This window comes from Scyliorhinus torazame, chromosome 24, assembly GCF_047496885.1.
Source record: "Scyliorhinus torazame isolate Kashiwa2021f chromosome 24, sScyTor2.1, whole genome shotgun sequence".
Taxonomy (NCBI): Eukaryota; Metazoa; Chordata; class Chondrichthyes; order Carcharhiniformes; family Scyliorhinidae; genus Scyliorhinus; species Scyliorhinus torazame.
Genome location: NC_092730.1, coordinates 32,552,756 through 32,577,898, shown reverse-complemented (window position 1 = coordinate 32,577,898; position 25,143 = coordinate 32,552,756). Strand labels below are relative to the sequence as shown.

Here is a 25,143-nt window from a genome sequence, read left to right as displayed (position 1 = left end):
ATAAAGCCCAGAATAAGATTTGCTTTATTACCTGCTCTCTCCACCTGTCCACCTTCAATGATCTATCCACATATACACCCAGCTCTGTCTGCTCCTACATCCCATAAATAGTTGAGGGGCAGCACGGTAACATAGTGGTTAGCACTATGGCTTCACAGCGCCGGGTCTCAGGGTCGATTCCCGCTTGGATCACTGTCTGTGTTCTCCGTGGGTTTCGTCCGGGTGCTCCGGTTTCCTCCCACACTCCAAAGATGTGCAGTTTAGGTGGATTGGCCAGGCTAAATTGCCCTTAGGTTAGATGGGGTTGCTGTGGTGCGGGGATAGGGTGGAGGTGTTGGCTTCAGGGGGGTGCTCTTTGAAGAGTCAGTGCAGATTCCATGGTCCGAATGGCCACCTTCTGCACTGTAAATTCTATGATTCTATACTTCCCTACCAAACTTGGCTCGTTGGTCTAGGGGTATGATTCTCGCTTAGGGACTACCATTTGCGATAAAATGCGAGAGGTCCCGGGTTCAAATCCCGGACGAGCCCTGTTCGGGGCAGCACGGTAGCATAATGGATAGCACAATTGCTTCACAGCTCCAGGGTCCCAGGTTCGATTCCGGCTTGGGTCACTGTCTGTGCGGAGTCTGCACGTCCTCCCCGTGTGTGCGTGGGTTTCCTCCGGGTGCTCCGGTTTCCTCCCACAGTCCAAAGATGTGCAGGTTAGGTGGATTGGCCATGTTAAATTGTCCTTCGTGTCCAAAATTGCCCTTAGTGTTGGATGGGGTTACTGGGTTGTGGGGATGGGCTGGAGGTGTGGGCTTGGGTGGGGTGCTCTTTCCAGGAGCCGGTGCAGACTCGATGGGCCGAATGGCCTCCTTCTGCACTGTAAATTCTATGAAATCTATGAAAATGCATAATCTCACACGTCTCCAGACTGAAAATCATCTTTTGTCGTTTGAAGTTCTAGACTGTCCATGGCACAGTTTCCAAAATTTCCAAGTTTGTACCATCCCCAAACTTTGAAACTGTTCTTTGTACACCATGATCTAGCATATTGTTCTATATCAGGGAAAGCAAATGTTCCAGTAGGGAGCCATGTGAAACACTACAAACCTTCTTCCAGTCCGAAAAGTCTCTATTGACCATTATACTCTGTTTCTGATTATTGAACCACATTTATATCCATATTGCTACTGTCCCTTTTATTCCAGGAGCTACACATTTCGCTAATTCTGTGCAGTTTTAGTTTCCTTATTTAGGGAACGATGTAAATACGTTGGAGACGGTTCAGAGAAGGTTTCCTCGATTGGTGCCAGGAATGAGCCTTTCGTCAGTGGTAGGGAAATTACTGGAGAGAATCCTTCGAGACAGAATCTACTCCCATTTGGAAGCAAATGGACGTATTAGTGAGAGGCAGCATGGTTTTGTGTCTCACTAACTTGATAGAGTTTTTCGAAGAGGCCACAAAGATGATTGATGCAGGTAGGGCAGTGGATGTTGTCTATATGGACCTCAGTAAGGCCTTTGACAAGGTCCCTCATGGTAGACTAGTATAAAAGGTGAAGTCACACGGGATCAGGGGTGAGCTTGCAAGATGGATACAGAACTGGCTAGATCATAGAAGGCAGAGAGTAGCAATGGAAGGGTGCTTGTCTAATTGGAGGGCTGGGACTAGTGGTGTTCCACAGTGATCAGTGCTGGGAGCTTTGCAGTTCGTAGTGTGTATAAATGATTTGGAGGAAAATGTAACTGGTCTGATTAGTAAGTTTGCAGATGACACACAGGTTGGTGGAATTGCGGATAGTGATGAGGTTTGTCAGAGGATACAGCAGGATTTAGATCTTTTGCAGATTTGGGCGGAGAGATGGCAGATGGAGTTTAATCCGGACAAATGTGAGGTAATGCATTTTGGAAGGTCTAATGCAGGTAGGGAATATACAGTAAATGGTAGAACCCTCAAGAGTATCGAAAGTCAGAGAGATCTATGTCTACAGGTCCACAGGTCACTGAAAAGGGCAACACAGGTGGAGAAGGTAGCCAAGACGGCATACGGCATGCTTGCCTTCATTGGCCAGGGAATTGAGTACAAGATTGGCAAGTCATGTTGCAGCTGTCTAGAACCTTAGTTAGGCCACACTTGGAGTATCGTGTTCAATTCTGGTCGCCACACTACCAGAAGGATGTGGAGGCTTTAGAGAGGGTGCAGAAGAGATTTACCAGGATGTTGCCTGTTATGGAGGGCATCAGCTATGAGGATCGGTTGAATAAACTCGGTTTGGTCTCACTGGAATGACGGACGTTGAGGGGCGACTTGATAGAGGTCTACAAAATTATGAGGGGCATAGACAGAGTGGATAGACAGAGGCTTTTCCCCAGGGTAGAGGGGTCAATTACTAGTCAATTACATAGGTTTAAGGTGCGAGGGGCAAGGTTCAGAGGAGATGTACAAGGCAAGTTTTTTTACAGAGAGGGTAGTGGGTGCCTGGAACTCGCTGCTGGAGAACGTGATGGAAGCAACGACGATAGTGACATTTAAGCGGCATCTTGACAAATACATGAATAGGATGGGAATCGAGGGATACGGACCCAGGAAGTGTAAAACATTTTAGATTCGTCATTGGTCAGGCAGCATGGTCGGCACGGGCTTGACGGGCCGAAGGGCCTGTTCCAGTGCTGTACTTTTCTCTGTTCTTTGTTGTTCTTTGAGCGGGTTTGCTATTGAGGAAAGGTTAGAGAGACTGCACTTGTTTCCAGTGGAGATGTGAAGACTGACAGTTGATTTGATTGAAGTACATCACATTTTGAATGGTCTTGACAAGGTGGACGTGGAAAGGATGTCACTGCTTGTGGGAGTGAAAAAAACGGATGTCACCCTTTTCGGACGTAGATGGGGAAATTTCTCCCTCGTAGAGAGTTGTGCGACTTTGGAACTCTGCCTCAGAAGGCGGCGGAAGCGGGACATTGATTATTTTTAAGGCGGAGATTGAAAGATTCTTGTTCAGCAAATAAATGAAAGATTTATCGGGGTTACATACAACCATTGCATTCAGCCAACTACCTGGATGCACAAGCGTTCGTTTGTTTTACATGTTTGAGGATACATTCAGAGTCCTACACCATGGTGAAACGGTCTTTAAATGATGCGTTCGTTTCTTCACGTGTTCAGCACTGATATATTCTCTGGGGCGCAAACCTGCTCCCGACTTCATTCAATGATCGTCGTGATTTAAAAAAAACAACAGGGCTCGTCCGGGATTTGAACCCGGGACCTCTCGCATTTTATCGCAAATGGTAGTCCCTAAGCGAGAATCATACCCCTAGACCAACGAGCCAAATCACATTTGCGATTCACTCAAACCAGCTTATCATTGCCTCCCGAAGCTTATTGTCTCAGCTCAATTGTGCTAACAACTATGCTACCGTGCTGCCCCGAACTGATTCCCTGGCCCGACACTCATCCCTGGAGCATCTCGAAAACAAGGACTCCTACATCAGACTCCTATTTATTGACTACAGCTCCGCCTTCAACACCATAATCCCAGCCAAGCTCATATCAAAGCTCCAAAACCTAGGACTTGGCTCCCCACTCTGCAACTGGATTCTCGATTTTCTGACCAACAGACCACAATCAGTAAGAATGAACAACAACACCTCCTCCACAATAGTCCTCAACACCGGGCCTCTGCAAGGCTGTGTACTTAGCCCCCTACTCTACACCCTGTACACACACGACAATGTGGCAAAACTTGGTTCCAACTCCATCTACAAGTTTGCTGACGATACGACCATAGTGGGCCGGACCTCGAATAACGACGAGTCAGAATGCAGGCGGGAGATAGAGAACTGAGTGGAGTGGTGTGGCAACAACAATTTCTCCCTCAATGCCAGCAAAACTAAAGAGCTGGTCATTGACTTCAGGAAGGAAAGTACTGTACACACCCCTGTCAGCATCAACAGGGCCGAGGTGGAGATGGTTAGCAGTTTCAAATTCCTAGGGGTGCACATCTCCAAAAATCTGTCCTGGTCCACCAACTTCGATGCTACTACCAAGAACGCTCAACAGCGTCTATACTTGCTCAGGAAACTAAGGAAATTCGGCATGTCCACATTAACCCTTACCAACTTTTACAGATGCACCAAAGAAAGCATCCTAGCTGCTGCATCACAACCTGGTATGGCAGCTGCTCGACCCAGGACCGCAAGAAACTTCAGAGAGTCGTGAGCACCGCCCAGTCCATCACACGAACATGCCTCCTATCCATTGACTCCATCTACACCTCCCGTTGCCTGGGGAAAGCAGGCAGCATAATCAAAGATCCCTCCGACCAGCTTTCTCACTCTTCCAACTTCTTCCATCGGGCAGGAGATACAGAAGTCTGAGAACACGCATGAATAGACTCAAAAACAGCTTCTTCCCCACTGTCACCAGACTCCTAAATGACTCTCTTATGGACTGACCTCATTAACACTACACCCTGTATGCTTCATCCGATGCCAGTGCTTTTGTAGTTACATTGTATATGTTGTGTTGCCCTATTATGTATTTTCTTTTATTCCCTTTTCTTCTCATGTACTTAATGATCTGTTGAGCTGCTCGCAGAAAAATACTTTTCACTGTACCTCGGTACACGTGACAATAAACAAATCCAATCCAATCCAATCCGGTCAGTGGTGTTGTGTGGAAAGTAGGATTCAGTCTGTGGAACTCCGTGTCCCATACTCTATATGTTCAGAGTGACCATTGCACAGTCCTTGTGGAGACAAGGCCCCATCTTCACATTGAGGATTCGCTCCATTGGGTTATTTGACACTACCACCCTGCTAAATGCGATCAATTTTGAAATATAATTCATGTATATTTCAGTCTCTGACACTGTATGACAGAGTCAGATTCATTCCATATTTTTAATATTCCGGTAATTCCTAGGATTGTTGCACATCTACTGTAACAATCTGTCTTTGGGATTCAGTTAAATCGCTTTGAGAGAGTCTCTGGGACTGTATGAGAGTCTGTCATTCATTCAGTATCTTTCATTCTCTGAAATTCTGTGTGAAGTGGAACTAAATCTGTAATGATCAATCTCTGATATTGTTATTGAGTGGATAAAATCATTCTGTTGTTTGCCAGTTTCCGTTAAAACGTCTGCATATCAGAATCATGACAACACTTTCAGTGGCATTGCGCTTGTGTGTCCGTTGGGGGGGGCATATAGGCATTTGGGTGGTGAATGAATCTTTACCTCTCAGTCTCTGATGTGCACAGTAAGAAGTCTGACAACACCAGGTTAAAGTCCAACAGGTGTGTTTCAAACACTAGCTTTCGGAGCACTGCTCCTTCCTCAGGTGTATGAAGAGGTATGTTCCAGAAACATATATATTTACAAATTCAAAGATGCAAGAAAATGTTTTGAATGCGAGCATTTGCAGGTAATTAAATCTTTACAGATCCAGAGATAGGGGTAACCCCTGGTTAAAGAGGTGGGAATTGTCTCAAGCCGGGACAGTTGGCAGGATTCCGCAATCCCAGGCCAGATGGTGCGGGGCGAATGTAATGCGTCATGAATCCAAGGTCCCGGTTGAGGCCGTACTCATGTGTGCGGAACTTGGCTACAAGTTTCTGCTCGGCGATTCTGTTGTCACGCTTACCCGGAGATCAGAGGCTGAATGCCCTTGACTGCTGAAGTGTTCTCCGATGTGTTCTCTGGTGTGACATGTGAATATTCGAGTCATTCTCTATCTGCAGTCTCTGCTGCTGTGTGTGGCTCAGGTCTCCCCAGACCAACGAGCCAGCCGCTGATTTCATCTCAGTTAAAATAACTTTTAATTGCGTCCCAAAGCCCATCAGTTTCCCCACAATCATAAATCAGAAATGTGAATGAACAATGTGACATTTATCTCTCTGTTCTGGTGATGATCAGAAGCAGTGATGTCAGATTTCACCACTCGACAAGTCGGCCTGTGGTTGCGCGTCGGCAATATCGTGCTTATGTAATTCTGCCAGTCAGTGGGTTCAGTTGGCATTTTAGGAGAAATTCGAAGCCATCATGACTTCCCCAGGGGTCTCATGGTTAAGGTGTGAGTGATGTTAATCATGATGTGATCAAATGAGTGTCTGTTTCAGTCTTTCCGCGGGGAGTTTTCATGCTGAGGAGAAACATGTTGGACATGGTCTGGGAATGTTTCACTCCGGTCCATTCCCAACATATCCTGATCTGATGGGATGGGCTTTTCCTTCCAATCGTTGCAGGAAACATTATTAATATTGATTAATATTGGTTAATTATCATTTATAAAGTATTGTTTTATACGTTTAGTGTAGTTTATTTAAAAATGCTGATTACCAGACGCGATAAATTTTTGCTTTCATTCCTTAAACAGCCAAATTGGGTGAAAACCATCAATGAGAGGCAAAGGGAGCCCCGGTCTTTTGTGTGGTCAGTGGTTTGTTTATGGAGCTGAGTAAATATTCCGGAGCAGAGCCGCTGCGAGCGGGTTTAGAACCTCCGCCGGGATACAATAATGTGGGTTTGCCGTTTGTGTCCACACATCTGGATAGGAATGGAGCTGCTGTTGCACGGGCAGCTGGACAAGCAAGAGGCACAGATATTGACCAACTGCACCCGCTCCAAATAGATTCCCCAAATTACCGAACAAAACAAAAACAAGCGCAACTGATCTTCTAAGGTATTATGACATTCTCTCTGAAATCAATATACCAACACCTCTTGAAGATTCGATTTGCTGTAAAAATTCACTCTGAACTGTCTCAATGTCAGCCGTAATTCCTTCCGAGCTCTCAGACAGGCGCTGACTGGTTAAAAGTTTGCTTCACTTTTCAATGTCCGGCTCAATAAAATCAATCACAGGCCCATGATCTGCTTTCCTCCTGTTCTCAGACACATCCACTTTCTACAAGGGCGCACTAACTGGTTTTCAGAGTAAGAGTCAGACTGCAGTCACCTCGTTCTCTCTCGATCCCTTTATCCCAGAACCACCTCACAACCAGGAATGGAACTTCTCACAGAGCCAAGAATGGAATAGTTTGTCGATTCTTCCACTGATTCAGGACCGTCCATCACCAGGACGTATTCGTCCAAAAGAGTTGGGGTGAGATGGGGCTGAGTTTCACTGTGTATCCAATCAGTCCCCGGAGAAGCACAAAAACAGTGAGTGAGGGAGAGAGAAAGAAACAAAGAAACAGATAGAGAGATAAAATATGTTCCATTTCTACCACGATCTTTTTACCCAGAAATACATTCAGCTGAATGAAAGCAAATCACGTTTCCATCTTTATATTTTGTTCAGTTTCCCAAAAAAATGTTACATATCGGACTGAACTCGAAGAACGTTCCAACCGTTTATTTACAGCCAATCGGAATTCCGATTCAGTCCGGAGTCAGCGGCTTGTGGGAGGAGTTGAACAAACATTCCGGTATCAAAGTCGCTGCGAGCAGGGCTCGAACCTGCGCGGGAAAACCACACTGGAGTTTAAGCCCAACCACTCGGCCATCGCAGGTGCGTCCAATGTGTCATTCACTAGTAATTTGGTCGATAGAATACATGATGATCTGATGACGCAACTAACATGATCACGTGTCGGGATTCCGGCAGTTCCCCGGATCGCGGTCAGAGCACAAGCCAGGAGCAGCTGCACAACTATTAAGTCAGTTATTTTTATTCCAAATCCTTGGTCGCCAGTCATGGAGAGACCAAGATTTCTACATGGTGTCAGGAGTGTGGCAGAAGGACTCCACCGCATCAACATCCTTGGATCATAAATTCGTAGAATATCCAGCTCAGAAGGAGGCCATTCGGCGTGGGTTTCCTCCGGGTGCTCCGGTTTCCTCCCACAGTCCAAAGACGTGCAGGTTAGGTGGATTGGCCATGCTAAATTACCCGTAGTGTCCATAAGGGTTGGGAGGGGTTATTGGGTGGAAGTGAGGGATTAATGTGGGTCGGTGCAGACTCGATGGGCCGAATGGCCTCCTTCTGCACTGTATGTTCTATGTAATCTATGTAATCTATGTAAACGAGTCAAGACTAACCCTACGAATGAGCACCGCAGCGACTCTCGACAGGAAGAAGTTTAATAGTTAGTACAGCATCAGCCCGGCTAGCTCAGTCGGTAGAGCATGGGACTCTTAATCCCAGGGTCGTGGGTTCGAGCCCCACGTTGGGCGGTCTACATTATTATCTGAAAATATTGATGCTGAACGAACTGTTTTGACAACAGGAACTCAAGGTTATGTCGCTGGACTGGGAATCCAGAGGTCTGAACTAACCCTTGGTGGCAAGACTTAATAAATCTGGAATTAAAATTTCGTCTCAGTAATGGCGCAGAAAGGTTCTGCTTCAGAGAGGACATATTTCCACAACAGGGAATGATTTGGCACAACCACAGTGAAGATCTGTCACAGGCAGAGTCACGGTTCCACGACAGAGAGAACAGTTACACAGCAGAGAGCTCAGTTACACAGCAGCGAGCACGGTTACACAGCAGAGAGCTCAGTTACACAGCAGAGAGCACGGGTACACAGCAGAGAGCTCATTTACACAGCAGAGAGCACGGTTACACAGCAGGATATACATTTACAAACAGGGCCTATATGTGTGCAGCAGGAAACACATTTTCGTAAATAACCAGTTTTTCCATCTCAGTATCTTGCTGGTTTGCTCGGCACCTTTTCTGTGTGTCATTGTGTGTGTGTCCTGATAGTCTCTTCCTGCTTTACTGTGTGTCTTTCTCTGCCTGTCACAGCCGTGCTGATGTTACGTATTAATCTCACTTTTCCCAAACAGACATTGTGATTGATAGATACAGAAAGATTTCCACACTGACATTCAGTACCAATGTTTGATAGAAACTGAATCCCACCCTCACATACAGTACTAGATATTGACTCATATTGAAGGAACCCTGCTCTCACAAACTGTTCCACAGACTGAGTTGCAGAGTGTTCCCTCCACTCGCGAACACTACCTGTGATTTCCAGATCCAGAACAAATCTCAGTCAGGTGAGTAGCAGAGTTTGATGGGTACGACATGGATTCCACAATCACCTTCTCTCCGCCACATAACCAGACGCAGTCGGCACTCGGAGTCTGTAGTCCAGATAAGAACATAAGAACTAGGAGCAGGAGTAGGCCATCTGGCCCCTCGAGCCTGCTCCACCATTCAATGAGATCATGGCTGATCTTTTGTGGACTCAGCTCCACTTTCCGGCCCTAACACCATAACCCTTAATCCCTTTATTCTTCAAAAAACTATCTATCTTTATCTTAAAAACATTTAATGAAGGGGCCTCTACTGCTTCACTGGGCAAGGAATTCCATAGATACACAACCCTTTGGGTGAAGAAGTTCCTCCTAAACTCAGTCCTAAATCTACTTCCCCTTATTTTGAGGCTATGCCCCCTAGTTCTGCTTTCGCCTGCCAGTGGAAACAACCTGCCCGCATCTATCCTATCTATTCCCTTCATAATCTTTATATGTTTCAATAAGATCCTCCCTCATCCTTCTAAATTCCAACGAGTACAGCCCCAGTCTACTCAACCTCTCCTCGTAATCCAACCCCTTCAGCTCTGGGATTAACCTAGTGAATCTCCTCTGCACACCCTCCAGTGCCAGTATGTCCTTTCTCAAGTAAGGAGACCAAAACTGAACACACTACTCCATGTGTGGCCTCACTAACACCTTATACAATTGCAGCATAACCTCCCTAGTCTTAAACTCCATCCCTCTAGCAATGAAGGACAAAATTCCATTTGCCTTCTTAATCACCTGTTGCACCTGTAAACCAACTTTTTGTGACTCATGCACTAGCACACCCAGTTCTCTCTGCACAGCAGCATGTTTTAATATTTTATCATTTAAATAATAATGCCTTTTGCTGTTATTCCTACCAAAATGGATATCCTCACATTTGTCAATATTGTATTCCATCTGCCAGACCCTAGCCCATTCACTTAGCCTATCCAAATCGCTCTGCAGACTTACAGTATCCTCTGCACTTTTTGCTTTTCCACTCATCTTAGTGTCGTCTGTACACTTGGACACATCGCCCTTGGTCCCCAACTCCAAATCACCTCTGTAAATTGTGAACAATTGTGGGCCCAACACTTATCCCTGAGGGACACCACTAGCTACTGATTGCCAACCAGAGAAACATCCATTAATCCCCACTCTTTGCTTTCTATTAACTAACCAATCCTCTATCCATGCTAATACTTTCCCCTTAATGCCATGCATGTTTATCTTATGCAGCAACCATTTGTGTGGCACCTTGTCAAAGGCTTTCTGGAAACCCAGATATACCACATCCATTGGCTCCCCGTTATCTACCGCACTGGTAATGTCCTCAAAAAATTCCACTAAATTAGTTAGACACGACCTGCCCTTTATGAACCCATGCTGCGTCTGCCCAATGGGACAATTTTCATCCAGATGCCTCGCTATTTCTTCCTTGACGATAGATTCCAGCATCTTCCCTACTACCGAAGTTAAGCTCACTGGCCTATAATTACCCGCTTTCTGCCTCCCTCCTTTTTTAAACAGTGGTGTCACGTTTGCTAATTTCCAATCCGCCGGGACCACCCCAGAGTCTAGTGAATTTTGGTAAATTATCACAAGTGCATTTGCAATTTCCCTAGCCATCTCTTTTAGCACTCTGGGATGCATTCCATCAGGTCCAGGAGACTTGTCTACCTTTAGCCCCATTAGCTTGCCCATCACTACTACCTTATTGATAACAATCCTCTCAAGGTCCTCACCTGTCATAGCCTCATTTACATCAGTCACTGGCATGTTATTTGTGTCTTCCACTGTGAAGACCGACCCAAAAAACCTGTTCAGTTACTCAGCCATTTCCTCATCTCACATTATTAAATCTCCCTTCTCATCCTCTAAAGGACCAATGTTTACCTTAGTCACTATTTATTTTAAAATATATTTGTAGAAAATTTTACTCTCTGTTTTTATATTCTGAGCAAGTTTACTCTCATAATCTATTTTACTATTCTTTATAGCTTTTTTAGTAGCTTTCTGTTGCCCGCTAAAGATTTCCCAGTCCTCTAGTCTCCCACTAATCTTTGCTACTTTGTATGCTTTTTCCTTCAATTTGATACTCTCCCTTATTTCCTTAGATATCCACGGTCGATTTTCCCTCTTTCTACCGTCCTTCCTTTTTGTTGGTATATACCTTTGCTGAGCACTGTGAAAAATCGCTTGTAGGGTTGTCCACTGTTCCTCAACTGTTTCACCATAAAGTCTTTGCTCCCAGTCTACCTTAGCTAGTTCTTCTCTCATCCCACTGTAAACTCCTTTCTATCAGCACAAAACACTCGTGTTTGATTTTACTTTCTCAGTCTCCATCTGTATTTTAAATTCCACCGTATTGTGATCGCTCCTTCCGAGAGGATCCCTAACTATGAGATCCTGAATCAATCCTGTCTCATTACACTGGACCAGATCTACGACCGCTTGTTCACTCGTAGGTTCCATTACATACTGTTCTACGAAACTGTCGTGGATACATTCTATGAACTCCTCGTCAAGGCTGCCTTGACCGACCTGGTTAAACCAATCGACATGTAGATTAAAATCCCCCATGTTAACTGCTGTACAATTTCTACATGCATCAGTTATTTCTTTGTTTATTGCCTGCCCCACCAGAATGTTACTATTTGTTGGCCTATAGATGACTCCTATCAGTTACTTTTTTGCCTTACTATTCCTGATTTCCACCCAAATGGATTCAACCTTATCCTCCATAGCACCGATGTCATCCTTTACTATTGCCCAGATGTCATCCTTAAATAACAGAGCTACACCACCTCACTTACCAACCACTCTGCCCTTCCGTATAGTTTGATTTACTCGGATATTTAACTCCCAGCCGACACCATCCTTTAACCATGTTTCAGTAATGGCCACTAAATCATAGTCATTCACGATGATTTGCACCACCATCTCATTTACCTTATTCTGATTATTACGAGCATTCAGGTAAAGTACACTTATGTTGGCTTTTTTACCTCTGTTCTGAATCTTAACACGTCGATCAGTAACCTCTCCTAAGTTATATTTCCTCTTAACCTTTCTCCTGATTTTCCTTGTGGTTGAACCCATAAAGTCATGTAACAACCTGCCGCGTCGCTTACCATTCATGTTTTTACTTCCCGTTTTATTCCTTTTAGTATTCCTGGTCCTATTCACGGAGCTCCCCTCAGTCACTGTACCTTGTACTGTCGCCCTTTTTGATTATTGACTATGGCTTCTCTGCCTTACACTTTCCCCCTTACTGCCTTTTGTTTCTGTCCCTGTTTTACTACCTTCCAAATTCCTGCGTCGGTTCCCATCCCCCTGCCACATTAGTTTAAACTCTCCCCAACAGCTCTAGCGAACACTCTCCCTAGGACATCAATTCCAGCCCTGCCCAGGTGCAGACCGTCCGGTTTGTACTGGTCCTACCACCCCCAGAACCGGTTCCAATGCCCCAGGAATTTGAATCCCTCCCTCTTGCACCATCTCTCGAGCCACGCATTCATCCTATCTATCCTCACATTCCTACTCTGACTAGCTCGTGGCACTGGTAGCAATCCTGAGATTACTACCTTTGAGGCCCTACTTTTAAGTTTAACTCCTAACTCCCTGAATTCAGCTTACATAGATTTACATAGAACATACAGTGCAGAAGGAGGCCATTCGGCCCATCGAGTCTGCACCGACCCACATTAATCCCTCACTTCCACCCTATCCCCGCAACCCAATAACCCCTCCCAACCCTTATGGACACTACGGGCAATTTTTAGCATGGCCAATCCACCTAACCTGCACGTCTTTGGACTGTGGGAGGAAACCGGAGCACCCGGAGGAAACCCACGCAGACACGGGGAGAACGTGCAGACTCCGCACAGACAGTGACCCAGCGGGGAATCGAACCTGGGACCCTGGCGCTGTGAAGCCACAGTGCTATCCACTTGTGCTACCGTGCTTGTAGGACCTCACCCCGTTTTTTTAACCTATATCATCAGTGCTTATGTGCACCACGACAGCTGGCTGTTCACCACCCCCCCCCCAGAATGTCCTGCAGGCACTCCGAGACATCCTTTGCCCTTGCACCAGGGAGGCAACATACCATCCTGGAGTCTCGATTGTGTCCGCAGAACCGCCTGTCTATTCCCCTTACGATTGAGTCACCTATCACTATAGCCCTGCCAATCTTCTTCCTGCCCGGCTGCGCAGCTGAGTCAGCCACGGTGCCATGAACCTTGCTGCTGTTGCCTTCCCCTGGTGAGCCATCTCCCTCAACGGTATCCAAAGCGGTGTATCTGTTTTGCAGGGAGATGACCGCAGGGGACACCTGCACTGCTTTCCGACTCTTGCTCTGTTTTTTGGTCACCCATTTTCTATCTCCTTCAGTACCTTTCACCTGCGATGTGACCAACTCGCTAAACATTGTTTTAACAAGGTTTTAGAGACAAATAGCAGAATATTGCACAATGTCAGGGTATAAGATATAGAAGCATAAGTAAACCATTCAGCCCATCGAATATGCTCCGTATTGCAATGAGATCATGCTTGATCTGATATATGGCGTGTTATGACCTCATACGGTGGCACGTTGTCACAGTGGTTACCTCACAGCGCCAGCGATCCGGGTTTAATTCCAGCCTTTGGTCACTGACTGTGTGGAGTTTGCACTTTCTCTCCGTGTCTGTGTGGGTTTCCTCCGGGTGCTGCGATTTCCTCGCACAGTCCAAATGTGTGCGGGTTAGGTGGAGTGTCCATGCTAAGTTGCTCCTTGGTGTTCAGAAAGTTGGGTGGTGTTACAGGGATGTGGTGGGGACACAGAGGCTCTTTCAGAGAATCGGTGCCGAGTCGATGGGCAGAATGGCCTCCTTTTACATTTGAATGATTTCATGATAACCCTCATGTCCACTTTCCCGGGTTTTCATCTCTACATTTCATGATGAAACTTTAAAACCAACATTCCAACCAAGCCCCAGGTACCAGTAACTTCTGAATGGTCGTTAATTTCCCGGCTGTCAAACATTTGGTCAGTCTGAGGAAGTTACATCCTGGAAATGTCACACATTGATCCAGTTCTAAAGTAAATTAAGTCGCTCTAGTCACTGATGACCATAGGCTGCTTTCCCCTTTGAGGGTGAGATCTGACTGGTGGTGATTTAACCTGAGGATCACCATACCTCAGGCGACGAGCAATAATAATAATAATAATCGCTTATTGTCACAAGTTGGCTTCAATGAAGTTACTGTGAAAAGCCCGAGTCACCACATTCCGGCGTCTGTTCGGGGAGGCTGGAACGGGAATTGTGAGAAAGCGGGATTTTCATGATTCAGTTCTAGTATAACCCTGTGATCTGAATCTAATTTATCTGGTGTTCTCTTAGACAATCTTGTCTCACAGTGAGGCAAACCTCACTGATTGGATAGACAAGTGATCATTCTTCAGTCTTGTCATGGCCGGACCCGCTGAATATGGAGGCACATCCTGTGTGGCAGGATTTAGCTCCAACTCAATCTATAAGTTTGTGGATGATACCACTGTGGTAGGTCGTATCGCAAACAATGACGAATCAGATACAGGAGGTAGATAAATCACTTGGTTGCATAGTGTACCTAAAACAGCCTGTCTCTAAATGTCGGAAAGATCAAGGAACTGATCATCGACGCCAGGAAGCGTTGCACTACACACACACCCGTCTGCATCAATGGCTGCGAAGTGGAGATGGTGGATAGCTTTACATTTCTGGGGGTCACCATCACCAACAGTCTGTCCTGGTCCACTCATGTTGATGCAACAGTCTAGAAAGCCCAGCATCGTCTCTACCTCCTATGGAAGGAGAGGAAATTCGTCATGTCTGCATCGACTCTCACAAACGTCAACAGATGTACCACAGAGAGCATCCTATCGGGCTGCATCACAGCTTGGGATCGCAACTGCTCGGCCCAAGGTCGCAAGAAACTGCAGTGTGGTGACATCAGCCCAACGTATCACACAAGCTTGCCACCCGCACAGTGATTCTGTCTACAACTCCCGCTGCCGCAGGACAGCAGACAACATTATCAGAGACCCTCCCACCCAGGTTTTACCTTTTTACTGATTATTCCATCAGGCAGAAGGTACAGAAGTCTGAAGACCCGCACATCCAGACATAGGAACAGCTTCTTTCCCACAGCTACTAGACTCCTCAACAACTCTCCCTCATACTGATCTGTTCCCTGTAAGAACACTATTCACGACGCCCTATGCTGCTCTTGCTCATGGGTTTGCTTTGTATGGCCCCTTGTTCCGCACTGTAACCAATCACTGTTTGTCCATGTACCATTTGGCAATGTACTCTGTCGATTATACTTTTTCTGTCTACTATCTATGTAATGTGTATGTTCCCTTGGTAGCAGAAAAATAATTTTCATGGGACAATAAATCAAATCAAAGTGGTTCCTCTCTCACTACCCGATCAATTCATCTCAATCAGAACAAGACTGAATTTTGAATTCTCGCTTTTCCAACACAACTCGCTGCAATCTGGCCTGACAACTTGGACTGGATTGTCACATCAGTTACTGCAGACCCATCTTGGAAAAATGAGTCCCACTTCCGAGCAACTAGCGGATGAAAAATCGACGAGGATGGGATTCGAACGCACAGAGAATTAGCAGTCCAACGCCTTAACCACTCGGCCACCTCAACCCACAAATGCATGCGCCAAAAAGTCTTAATTCGTGTTGCATCCATGAATTGATGGAAAATATGCGCCACTTTGTCTTCACGGGTTGGTTTAGCACAGGGCTAAATCACTGGCTTGGAAAGCAGACCAAGGCAGGCCAGCAGCATGGTTCAATTCCCATACCAGCCTCCCCGAACAGGCGCCGGACTGTGGCGACTAGGGGCTTTCCACAGTAACTTCATTTGAAGCCTCCTTGTGACAATAAGCGATTTTCATCTCATTTCATTTCATTTCAGCCCGGTGGTCAATGATAGAAATGCAGATTTTGTCAGTAAAACGAATTCCCAGCATATTCAGGGACTTTTGAGAATGGACTGATGGGAAACACTTCAATATCATGTCCAAGATGTTTCCACATCGTGTGAAAGGCCCCCGCTGAAAGACTGGAATCAACCAGCATTTGACAGCAAAAACAAACGCTCCCGGCTTCACAGAGGAATCCGTCGATCATCGGAACACACACTTCACGATGGACATAGTCTGATCATTGAGTTACCGGTATCTCCAGGAAATAGAGTATATTCTTTCAGCGAGTCATGAAAGTATACTTGGAGCAGATTAATGATAAATTATTGTGTTGGGATGAGACTATTCCTGGTAGAAAGGTAAATTTTTCAGAAAGTGCCTCAATATTCAGCGGGTCCGTCCATGACAAAACTGAAGAACGATCACTCGTCTATCCAATCGGTGAGGTTTGCCTTACCATGAGACAATATTAACAGAGACAACACCAGGTTAATTAGATTCTGATCACACGGTAAATATAGAACGGAATCACGAAAACCCAGCCTTCACAAACTTGCCCCTCGCCTGGGGTATGGTGATAATGAATGGCTTAGATAGGGTGGACGTAGGGGAGTTGTTTCCATTAGCAGGGGAGACTAGGACCCGGGGGCACAGCCTTAGAATAAAAGGGAGTCACTTTAGAACAGAGATGAGGAGAAATTTCTTCAGCCAGAGAGTGGTGGGTCTGTGGAATTCATTGCCACAGAGGGCGGTGGAGGCCGGGACGTTGAATGTCTTTAAGACAGAAGTTGATAAATTCTTGATTTCTCGAGGAATTAAGGGCTATGGAGAGAGAGCGGGTAAATGGAGTTGCAATCAGCCATGATTGATTGGTGGAGTGGACTCGATGGGCCGAATGGCCTTACTTCCGCTCCTATGTCTTATGGTCTTATGATCCTCAGGTTAAATCACCACCAGTCAGATCTCACCGTCAACGGGGAAAGCAGCCTATGGTCATCAGGGACTAGAGCGACTTAATTTACTTTAGAACTGGATCAATGTATGACATTTCCAGGACGTGACTTCCTCAGACTGACCAAATGATAGACAGTCGGGAAATTAACGACCGTTGAGGAGTTATTGGTACCTGAGGCTTGGTTGGAATGTTGGTTTTAAAGGTTCATCATGAAATCTAGATATAAAAACCCGGGAAAGTGGACATGAGGATTATCATGAAATCATTAAAATGTAAAAGGAGGCCATTCTGCCCATCGACTCTGCACCGACCCTGTGGCAGCGTCCCTATCTCTGCACCACATCCCTGTAACACCACCCACCTTTCTGAACACTAAGGGGCAATTTAGCATGGACAGTCCACCTAGCCCGCACACATTTGGACTGTGCGAGGAAATCGCAGCACCCGGAGGAAACCCACACAGACACGGAGAGAAAGTGCAAACTCCACACAGTCAGTGACCAAAGGCTGGAATTGAACCCGGATCGCAGGCGCTGTGAGGTAACCACTGTGACAACGTGCCACCGTATGAGGTCATAACACGCCATATATCAGATCAATCATAATCTCATTAAAATACGGAGCATATTCGATGGGCTGAATGGCTTACTTCTGCTCCTACGTCTTATACCCTGGTATTGTGTAAATGTGTTCTGGTTCTTCTGTAAAACTCTTGTTAAAACAACACAGGCACCGCGTGTCACTGCATCTGATTATCTGGCGCAGAGAAGGTGATTGTGGAATCCATGTGGTACCCATCAAACTCTGCTACTCACCTGACTGAGATTTGTTCTGTATCTGTAAATCACAGGTAGTGTTCGCGAGTGGAGGGAACACTCTGCACCTCAGTCTCTGGAACAGGTTGTGAGAGCAGAATTCCTTCATTATGAGTCAATGTCTGGGACTGTATGTGAGGGTGGGTTTCAGTCTCTATTAGACATTGGTACTGAATGTCAGTGTGGAAATCTGTCTGTATCTATCAATCATAATTATTGTTTGGGAAAAGTGAGATTAATACGTAACATCAGCACGGCTGTAACAGACAGAGAAAGACACACAGAAAAGCAGGAAGAGACTATCAGGACACACACAATGACACAGAAAAGGTGCTGAGGTGGAGAAGGCCCTGTTTGTAAATGTATATCCTGCTGTGTAACTGAGCTCTCTGAAATGCAACTGTTCTCTCTCCATCGTGGAACCGTGAGTCTGCCGGTGACAGATCTTCACTGTGGTTCAGTCAAATCAATCCCTGTTGTGGAAATATGATCCGTCTGAAGCAGAACATGAGACGAAGTTTCAATTCCAGATTTATTAAATCTTGTCACCAAGAGTTAGTTCAGACCCCTGGATTCCCAGTCCAGCGACATAACCTTGTGTTCCTGTTATGAAGACAGTTCATTCGGCATCAATATTTCCCGATAATAATATATACGCGCCCAACGTGGGGCTCGATTAAGAGTCCCATGCTCTACCGACTGAGCGAGCCGGGCTGCTGGTGCAGTATCTATTAAACCTCTTCTTGAAGAGAGTTGCTGCGGTGCTCATTCGGAGGGTCAGTGCTGACTCGTTGGGCCGAATGGCCTCCTTCTGCGCTGGAGATTCTACGATTCTATGATCCAAGGAGGTTGATGCGGTGGAGTCCTTCTGCCATACTGCCCACTCCTGACACCATGTAGAAATGCTGGTCTCTCAATGACTGGCGACCAAGGAGCTGTAATAAAAAATAACTGATTTAATAATTGAGCAGCTGCTCCTGGCTTGTGCTCTGACCGCGATCCGGGGAGAACTGCCGGAATCCAGACACGTGATCATTTTAATTGCGTCATCAGGTCATCATGTGACCATTCGGTCTGCACAGGTCTCCCTCTGTAATTTCTAGATTTCATCATTATAATTTTCTTCTAGACTGGGAAGTGTAGTGCTGCTGCATTTGAAAAGAAACATGAATTTCTAATATATTTCCAATTTAACTGATGTTGTTACACAAAATATTTATTCAGTGGAATTGTGCGTTTAGGGAGCTGAGATTTCCGAGTCTCTCCAAATCGAATGGTCATTTTCAACGAAAATTCAATCCCTCCACACATAAACCCCGGGGCCCCGTTGATCGTTTGAATGCAACAACTTCCTGGAGTGATTCCAGGCTGGTTTGAGAATTTTTCTATCGACCAAATTGATGTTGAATGACGCAGCTGTGATGGGCGAGTGGTTGGACTTCAAATGAAATAGGGTTTTCCCGCGCAGATTCGAATCCTGCTCGCAGCGACTGTGATTCGAAATGTTTGTTTAACTCCCCCGGGAAGCTGCCGGCTCGACAATTAATCGGAATTTCGGTTGGTTGTCTGTTAACGGTGTGAACATTTATCGAATACAGTTTTTTCGAAATACGTTCTTTTTAAAAACTAAACGGGGCTGGTTTAGCACAGGGCTAAATCGCTGGCATTGAAAGCAGACCAAGGCAGGCCAGCAGCACGGTTCAATTCCCGTACCAGCCTCCCCGAACAGGCGCCGGAATGTGGCGACTAGGGTCTTTTCACAGTAACTTCATTTGAAGCCTACTTGTGACAATAAGCGATTTTCATTTCATTCTTCAATATAAAGATAAATAAGGAACTCACTCTCAAAGCAACAATAAATAAATAATAACGTTTCCTGCAGCGTTTGGAAGGAGAAGCAGGAATGGCAGCGAATGGAAACGTGGTTTGATTTCATTCAACTGAATGTATTTCAGGGGAACATGATCGAGGCAGAAATGGAACATACTTGAAATTTTTTTTCTTGTTTTCTTTCCTTTGTCTCTCTATCTATTTCTTTGTTTTCTTTTCTCTCCTCACTCCTTGTTTTTGTGCTTCTCCGGGGGCTGATTGGATACACAGTGAAACTCAGCCCCATCTCATCCCAACTCTTTTGGACGAATACGTCCTGGCGATGGACGGGCCTGAATCAATGGAAGAATCGACAAACTATTCCATTCTTGGCTCTGTGAGAAGTTCCATTCCTGGTTGTGAGGTGTCTCTGGGATAAAGGGATCGAGAGAGAACGAGGTGACTGCAGTCTGACTCTTACTCTGAAAACCAGTTAGTGCGCCCTTGTAGAAAGTAGATGTGTCTGACAACAGGAGGAAAGCAGATCATGGGCCTGTGACTGATTTTATTGAGCCGGACCTTGAAAAGTGAAGCAAACTTCGAACCAGTCTTCGAAGAGCGAGAAAGGATCCAGGAGTTTACAGAGAGTGCAGCTGACTGGGAGCAGAGTCGGAGGGCGAGGTCCAGTTGGTCCACAGGGCAGCTATATTCTGTAAGGTAAGAGGGGCTGGAGGCTAGGCCAGTTGCATGCTCCTCCTGTAGGATGTGGGTGGTGAGGGATACCACAGGTGTCCCCAAAGACTATACCTGCGGGAAGTGCACCCAACTCCAGCTCCTCGGAGACCGTGTTAGGGAACTGGAGCTGGAGCTGGATGAACTTCAGATCATCTGGGAGGCAGAAGGGGTTATAGAGACGAGTTAACGGGAGGTAACCTCACCCAAGGTACAGGACAAGAGTAGCTGGGTTACAGTCAGGGGAAAGAAAACAAACAGGCAGACAGTGCAGGGATCCCTCGTGGCCGTTCCCCTTCAAAACAAGTATACAATTTTGGATGCTGTTGGGGGGGATGAACTACCGGGGGAAGGTCCTAGCGGCCAGGTCTCTGGCACTGAGTCTGGCTCTGGGGCTCAGAAGGGAAGGGGGAGAATAGAAAAGCAATAGTAATAGGAGATTCAATGGTTAGGGGAATAGATAGGAGATTCTGTGGTCGCGAGCGAGACTCCCGGAAGGTATGTTGCCTCCCGGGTGCCAGGGACAGGGATGTCTCAGATTTTGTCTTCAGGAGCCTTAAGGGGGAGAGTGAGCAGCCAGAAGTAGTGGCGCACATTGGTACCAACGACATTGGTCGTAAAAGGGGTGTGGAGGTAATAAACGAGTTTAGGGAGTTAGGCTGGAAGTTAAGAGCCAGGACAGACAGAGTTGTCATCTCTGGTTTGTTGCCGGTGCCACATGATAGCGAGGCTAGGAATAGGGAAAGAGTGCAGTTGAACACGTGGCTGCAGGAATGGCGCAGGAGGGTGGGCTTCAGGTATTTGGATAATTGAAGTGCATTTTGGGGAAGGTGGGACCTGTACAAGCAGGATGGGTTGCATTTGAACCAGAGGGGCACCCATATCCTGTGAGGGAGATTTTCAAGTACTCTTCGGGAGGGTTTAAACTAATTTGGCAGGGGAATGGGAACCGGATTGGTAGTCCAGCAACTAAGGTAGCCGATATTCAGGACTCCAAAGCGTGCAGTGAGGCAGTGGGGAAGGGAACACTGACAAAGGAGAGTACTTGCAGACACGGAGATGGGTTGAAGTGTATATACTTCAACGCAAGAAGCATCAGGAATAAGGTGGGTGAATGCATGGATCGGTACTTGGGACTACGATGTGGTGGCCATCACGGAAACTTGGATAGAAGAGGGGCAGAAATGGTTGTTGGAGGTCCCTGGTTGTAGATTTTTCAATAAGATGAGGGAGGGTGGTAAAAGAGGTGGGGGGGGGCGTTTTTAATTAGAGATAGTATAACAGATGCAGAAAGGAAGTTTGAGGAGTATCTGCTTACTGAGGTAGTATGGGTTGAAGTCAGAAGTAGGAAAGGAGCTGTCTTCTTGTTGGGAGTTTTCTATAGGCCACCCAATGGTAGCAGAGATGTGTAGGAACAGATTAGGGAACAGATTTTGGAAAGGTGCAGAAGTCACAGGATAGTAGACATGGGTGACATCAACTTCCCAAACATTGAGTGGAAACTCTTTCGATCAAATAGTTTGGATGGGGTGGTGTTTGTGCAGTGTGTCCAGGAAGATTTTCTAACACAGTATGCAGATTGTCCGACCAGAGGGGAGGCCATATTGGATTTGGGACTTGGCAATGAACCAGGGCAAGTGATAGATTTGTTAGTGGGGGAGCATTTTGGAGATAGTGACCACAATTCTGTGACTTTCACTTTAGTAAAGGAGAGGGATAGGTGCGTGCAATAGGGCAAGGTTTACAATTGGGGGAAGGGTAAATACGATGTTGTCAGACAAGAATTCAAGTGCATAAGTTGGGAACATTGGCTGTCAGGGAAGGACACAACTGAAATGTGGAACTTGTTCAAGGAACAGGTACTACGTGTCCTTGATATGTATGTCCCTGTCAGGCAGGGAAGAGATGGTCGAGTGAGGGAACTATGGTTGACAAGAGAGGTTGAATGTCTTGTTAAGAGAAAGAAGGAGACTTATGTAAGGCTGAGGAAACAAGGTTCAGACAGGGCGCTGGAGGGATACAAGATAGCCAGGAGGGAACTGAAGAAAGGGATTAGGAGAGCTAACAGAGGGCATGAAAAATCTTTGGCGGGTAGGATCAAGGAAAACTTGTGAGACAGATGTGAAAGACTAGAGTGAGGGAAGGACCGATCAAGGACAGTAGCGGGAGATTGTGTATTGAGTCTAAAGAGACATGAGAGGTCTTGAACGAGTACTTTTCTTCAGTATTTACAAATGAGAGGGGCCATATTGTTGGTGAGGACAGTGTGAAACAGACTGGTAAGCTCGAGGAAATACTTGTTAGGAAGGAAGATGTGTTGGTCATTTTGAAAAACTTTAGGATAGACAAGTCCCTCGGGCCTGACGGGATATATCCAAGGATTCTATGCGAAGCATGGGATGAAATTGCAGAGCCGTTGGCAATCATCTTTTCATCCTTACTGTCAACAGGGGTGGTACCAGGGGATTGGAGAGTGGCGAATGTCGTACCCGTGTTCAAAGGGAATAGGGATAACCATGGGAATTACAGGCAAGTTAGTCTTACTTCGGTGGTAGGCAAAGTAATGGAAAGGGTACTGAGGGATAGGATTTCTGAACATCTGGAAAGACACTGCTTGATTAGGGATAGTCAGCACGGATTTGTGAGGGGTAGGTGTTGCCTTACAAGTCTTATTGAATTCTTTGAGGAGGTGACCAAGCATGTGGATGAAGGTAAAGCAGTGGATGTACTGTACATGGATTTTAGTCAGGCATTTGATAAGGTTCCTCATTGTAGGCTTATGCAGAAAGTAAGGAGGCATGGGATAGTGGGAAATTTGGCCAGTTGGATAACGAACTGGCTAACTGATAGAAGTCAGAGAGTGGTGGTGGATGGCAAATATTTCGCCTGGATCCCAGTTATCAGTGGCGTACCGCAGGGATCAGTTCTGGGTCCTCTGCTGTTTGTGATTTTCATGAATGACTTGGATGAGGGAGTTGAAGGGTGCGTCAGTAAATTTGCAGACGATACGAATATTGGTGGAGTTGTGGATAGTGAGGAGGGCTGTTGTCGGCTGCAAAGAGACATAGATAGGATGCAGAGCTGGGCTGAGAAGTAGCAGATGGAGTTTAAACCTGAAAAGTGTGAGTTTGTCCATTTTGGAACGAGAAATATGAATGCGGAATACAGAGTTAACGGTAGGGTTCTTGGCAATGTGGAGGAGCAGAGAGATCTTGGGGTCTATGTTCATACATCTTTGAAAGTTACCACTCAAGTGGTTAGAGCTGTGAAGAAGGCCTATGGTGTGCTAGCATTCATTAGCAGAGGGATTGAATTTAAGAGCCGTGAGGTGATGATGCAACTGTACAAAACCCTGGTAAGGCCACATTTGGAGTACTGTGTACAGTTCTGGTTGCCTCATTTTAGGAAGGATGTGGAAGCTTTGGAAAGGTGCAAAGGAGATTTGCCAGGATGTTGCATGGAATGGAGAGTAGGTCTTACGCGGAAAGATTGAGGATGCTCGGCCTTTTCTCATTAGCACAGAGAAGGGTGAGGGGCGACTTGATAGATGATCAGGGGAATAGATAGAGTAGACAGTCAGAGACGTTTCCCCTGGGTGGACCAAACCATTACAAGGGGACATAAATTTAAGGTGAATGGTGGAAGATATAGGGGGGATGTCAGAGGTAGGTTCTTTACCCAGAGTGTAGTGGGGTCATGGAATGCACTGCCTGTGGAAGTAGTTGAGTCGGAAACATTAGGGCCTTTCAAGCAGCTATTGGATCGGTACATGTATTACGGTAGAATGATATAGTGTAGATTAATTTCTTCTTAAGGGCAGCATGGTAGCATTGTGGATAGCACAATTGCTTCACAGCTCCAAGGTCCCAGGTTCGATTCCGGCTTGGATCACTGTCTGTGCGGAGTCTGCACATCGTCCCCGTGTGTGCATGGGTTTCCTCCGGGTGCTCCGTTTTCCTCCCACAGTCCAAGGGTGGGGTGCTCTTTCCGGGGGCTGGTGCAGATCGATTGGCCGAATGGCCTCCTTCTGCACTGTAAATTCTATGATTAATCTAGGACAATGGGTCGGCACATCATCGTGGGCCAAAGGGCCTGTTCTGTGCTGTAATGTTCTATCACTCACACCTTAACCATGGGGCCACTGATGAAGTCATGATGACTTCGAATTTCTCCTAAAATGCCAACTGAACACACTGACTGGCAGAATTACATTACCCAGGTGATTGGCGAGACGCATCCACAGGCTGACTTGGCGAGTGGTGAAAACTGACATCACTGCTTCTGATCATCACCATAACAGAGAGATAAATTTCACATTGTTCATTCACATTTCTGATTTATAATTGTGGGGAAACTGATGGGCTTTGGGACGCAATTAAAAGTTATTTTAACTGAGATCAAATCAGCGGCTGGCTCGTTGGCCTGGGGAGACCTCTGCCACACACAGGAACAGAGACTGCAGATAGAGAATGAATCGAATATTCACATGTCACACCGGAGAACACATCGGAGAACACTTCAGCAGCCAAGGACATTCAGCCTCTGATCTCCGGGTAAGCGTTCTCCAAGGCGGCCTTCAGGCCGCGCGACATCGCAGAGCTGCCGAACAGAAACATGTAGCCAAGTTCCGCACACATGAGTACGGCCTCAACTGGGACCTTGGATTCATGTCGCATGACATTCACCCCCCACCATCTGGCCTGGGCTTGCGAAATACTCAGCAAGAGCAATGACTGGGCCCGTATGTGTTTTATTCTGTTCAGTATGAAGTCTGACAACACCAGGTTAAAGTCCAACAGGTTTGTTTCAAACACTAGCTTTCGGAGCACTGCTCCTTCCTCAGGTCCTG

General features: G+C 46.2%; 3 non-coding genes across 3 annotated transcripts; 2 read left to right on the top strand and 1 right to left on the bottom strand.

Annotated features, from left to right (window-relative positions):
- Positions 1–440: 440 nt before the first annotated feature.
- Positions 441–531, top strand: trnap-agg (transfer RNA proline (anticodon AGG)). The gene is given in 2 exon segments: positions 441–476; positions 496–531. It is a non-coding gene; the product is annotated as a tRNA-Pro (tRNA).
- A 2,695-nt stretch (positions 532–3,226) lies between these two features.
- trnap-agg (transfer RNA proline (anticodon AGG)) lies at positions 3,227–3,317 on the bottom strand. The gene is given in 2 exon segments: positions 3,227–3,262; positions 3,282–3,317. It is a non-coding gene; the product is annotated as a tRNA-Pro (tRNA).
- A 4,775-nt stretch (positions 3,318–8,092) lies between these two features.
- Positions 8,093–8,165, top strand: trnak-cuu (transfer RNA lysine (anticodon CUU)). Its single transcript has one exon. It is a non-coding gene; the product is annotated as a tRNA-Lys (tRNA).
- Positions 8,166–25,143: the final 16,978 nt, after the last annotated feature.